Genomic DNA, 3824 nt, shown 5'->3' with positions numbered 1-3824 from the left:
CAACCTCTTGTGGATGTTTCCCACCGTCTCGTTTTCACAGCACAGGAATTCTATGATAGCACGTTGATTCTGACGAACGTCAAGTGTAGCGGCCATCTTGAAGACATGCTGTGACGGCGCCAGTCACGGGAACAGGTTGAACTAAGTTTGAAAACAAGGGGGAAGGATGTATCTACACACTGTAAAACTTTCACACATGCAAAATGCAAACTGTATTTTTACAAAAATAGTGTGCATTTCTTTTGGAGTGACCCTCGTAATATAAACCACACCATCAATAATGAAAATGTACCACATACTACTCTCCTTCATGTTTCACTAACAATCGGCTTACATAGTTCCGAGAGACAGTATGCCTCCTCCCGCAACGTTGCAGGCTGACTGTTAGTATAACAGGAAGTTTGTGAAGGTGCTGGAAGCTGTCAGCATTCTTGTGGAATAGCACTGAGCACGGTCGTCACGCGTTGTTGGATATCTACAACGTCTGCAAATGTTCGTGAACAACAGTGCTTACACTGTCTGTGCTTATCTCCAACTCTTCTGCTGTCATTCTCAAAGACAGTAGCCGATCATCCACAAGCACTCGTATCACTCGTGTAGTTCCAAAATGAAGTAACATATTAACATGAAGATATGCTTCGAATAAAGGAAAACCGATGCAGACTGATGGAATATTACGTGCAAGTATACAGTGTTGAAGCAGTGAGTAAAAAGTGCGTTCCTGACTGGCTTAAACGCTTTAGAGACGGAAAGCACTGTGACGAGAATGCCACTTATTTTATAAAGGCTTGTATGCTGCTGTAAGTATTTTATGATACCTGATAACAGTCTGTGCACCGAAGTTGGTTGTATAAAAAAAGAAATTTTTATCAGCAGCTCTTTATGCTAAGCTTTACATCGTATTTTTATGATTTGTAGGGCACTATCTTCTAAAAATATATATTAAAAATGAAGAAATTGCTCCAGCTGTATTTAAGGTGTCGATTTTATTTTGTCAACTAGTTTCAGCGTTGTAATGTCATTTTCAGGCCCTATAAAATATACCATACATACAACAACCAATGTGATATCAGTAATCTACGAGTTATTATATAAACAAAAAATATATTATAGACATATTACAGAATGGAAGAATTCAATAAAATTAATTACATTTTGCCCGTGTTCATTAAATGCAATCATTCTGGAAATTAACACTTTATGTGGTACCAATAAGTACAAATGAAATTATATATACATGATCGTTTCTATTGCGATCAATGTCAAGCATTAAATGAAATGGGAGTATGTATAAAAAAAAACTTAGGTGACAAGCCGTTACGCTTACGGATAATAAACAGTGCTAAAGAGAATATGCATTGCTAATCAGACATATATAGGGTAAGATCCACTATTAAAGAATAGTAAAGGGAGGGAAAGATAGAAAGTTATGTTTGTATAACACTGCATTGTCATCATACTAAAGTGACAGTGAAGCAAGTTACTGAAACAACGTCAATCACAGCGTCGCAAAACGAATAATAAGAAACTGGAAACTAGTATGGAACCTAGTTAATGAAAGGTAGTCTGTGGTGTAAAACAAATACTAATCAATCTAAAACTTACTCATTCGAATAAAAATGTAAATTAACATGCCGCTGAAAAACCTTACTTCAACGTCTTTGTCTCATCGACAGCAGTAACCCTGTCACGAGTTAAATTCTAGTATGCTTACATGGTCAATAGAACGATCAAGTTCATAGTAATTCTCCAATATTATTACTAACTACTATTATTACTAACTAATTAATCTTACAACTCGATCGCAGTTTAACAGCTGCAAGCACAGTAGTTTCGTAGTAAGAAAGCCTGACAAACGAAACGATTTAACTTATTTTATTTATTTACTCGATCGGCATTTACAAAGCGAAATATTAACATTAAAATGACACATTCAGCATTTCTTAATTACATAATACAAAATACAAAATTTTATACAATATGACTTATTTTTTAAGCCATTCAATGGCATGGTCCGTGAGGGTATGTATATCCTCCAGTTCACCATTAAAATCATGCACAATACACTCGATCAAGTGGGCCATTGATTGGTTGAGTCCATATTCGCACTGAGGGTCGTTCAGGAGGCCCCATGTTGTCATCATCTCGCTATATAAGGAGACAAGGTACTGGTGGAATTGAAGCTGTGAGGACAGGTCGTGAGTCGTGCTTGGGTAGCTCAGTTGGTAGAGCACTTGCCCGCGAAAGGCAAAGGTCCCGAGTTCGAGTCTCGGCCCGGCACACAGTTTTAATCTGCCAGGAAAGTTTCATCTTCCTGCATCTTCTGACACCCGTCCTCACGCGGTTCAGCGTAGTCCACACTCTTCTGGAAAGCTTAAAGCCCTCTATTGGTATGCTTGGGTCAGTAACTAGTTTTCTGTTCTTTACTGTGTTTCTACTCCACAAACTTTTCCATTCATTTTCAGAGTCGAAGGGAAACACCTCTTCGCCTGTTTCCCATAGTGGTGACCTTGATCTCTGGGGGGTTTTTGGTGTCAGGTCCTGGTTTGAGTTTGCCAGTATTTTGCTGTATTCTCTTGATAGTAACTGATTTCTTATGATTTCAGGTGCTATATTAGACAGTACGGGTAGCCAATCTATAGGAGTAGGTCTAAGTGCTTCCGATATTATTCTCATTGTTTCTCTGAGTTGGGGATCGGCTTTTGGTGTACTCACAATTCTGGCCTATAGAGGTGCACAGTACTCGGCCACGCCGTGTACCAGTGTTAAGGCTGAAGCTCTCAAGGTATTTGCATCATATCCCCAGGTGGTTCCGGAGAGTTTGACAAGAATGGAATTTCTAGATTTCGGTTTTTGTTTTGTATCCTCTAGATGGGCTCTGTACATTAGGGACTGGTCGAGCTTTACTCCAAGATACCGAGGATTATCTTCATGTTTACTGGTCTGGTTATTCATGCAGGTATTCAGCTTTCTCTTGGCTTCTCTGTTACTGAGATGCATGCTTACATTTACTGTCTTGTCTGGATTCGGTTGTAGATGCCATTTGGTGTAGTATAGGTGCAACAGGGTCTTCGTTCAATTTCGGTTCTATTTTTTCAAAAGATTTGCTTTGATAAGCTATTGCAATATGGAACGCTTGAATAAACTTACGGGACGTTGTTTCTGGGATATCCGCAGTTTACAAGTTAAACAATAAGGAACCAGCACCGAGCCCTGCGGGAGCTCGTTGTTTAAACTATAAATTTAATGCTTTTAACATTCACAAAATTGTGAAGTAAAATTTACACAAACGTCAGTTTTACAATTCGTATACGCACGCGTAAGCCTGTGGAAAAATATTAGCCTGGAAAATGAAGACCAAAAATGGAAAATAAATAATGTAGTCGCAATTTCTTATTCATTGGTAGGATGGCGTGCTATGAACTACAAACTAAGGAATCCTGACAGTCGGGGAGGGCGGGTGGGGGGAAGGGGGGGTGGCGAAGAGGAGGGCGAAGGGAGGTGGTTCATTTGGATGCCACTTTTGTACGTTTTTCTTGAATAACTCGAATAGCAAAAACGTATCACAATAACAAATTAATGTACAAAAAAGGACTATACACTTTTTTTCGGCAGAATCAACAGTTGGCAAGAAGAGAGCGAGAGAATACCGAAAATCTCACGGGCCGTACATGCGATGTAGCTTAGGTGGTGTTTGTAGGTCGGTTTGTGCAAGTTTCCCGACTTGATGGACCACAAGTGTCCTACATGAACTTGTTCATCTCGAGTTCCTCTAATCCACTATGATAATTTCTAAACAGCTGTCATTTAGAACCTGTGTAATG

At 39.3% G+C, this 3824-nt stretch overlaps 1 non-coding gene across 1 annotated transcript; it reads left to right on the top strand.

Annotated features, from left to right (window-relative positions):
* Nucleotides 1–2206: 2206 nt before the first annotated feature.
* Nucleotides 2207–2281, top strand: Trnas-cga (transfer RNA serine (anticodon CGA)). Its single transcript has one exon. It is a non-coding gene; the product is annotated as a tRNA-Ser (tRNA).
* Nucleotides 2282–3824: the final 1543 nt, after the last annotated feature.

This window comes from Schistocerca cancellata, chromosome 5 (genome assembly GCF_023864275.1).
Source record: "Schistocerca cancellata isolate TAMUIC-IGC-003103 chromosome 5, iqSchCanc2.1, whole genome shotgun sequence".
Classification (NCBI taxonomy): domain Eukaryota; kingdom Metazoa; phylum Arthropoda; class Insecta; order Orthoptera; family Acrididae; genus Schistocerca; species Schistocerca cancellata.
This window is presented reverse-complemented; position numbering and strand designations above follow the sequence as displayed.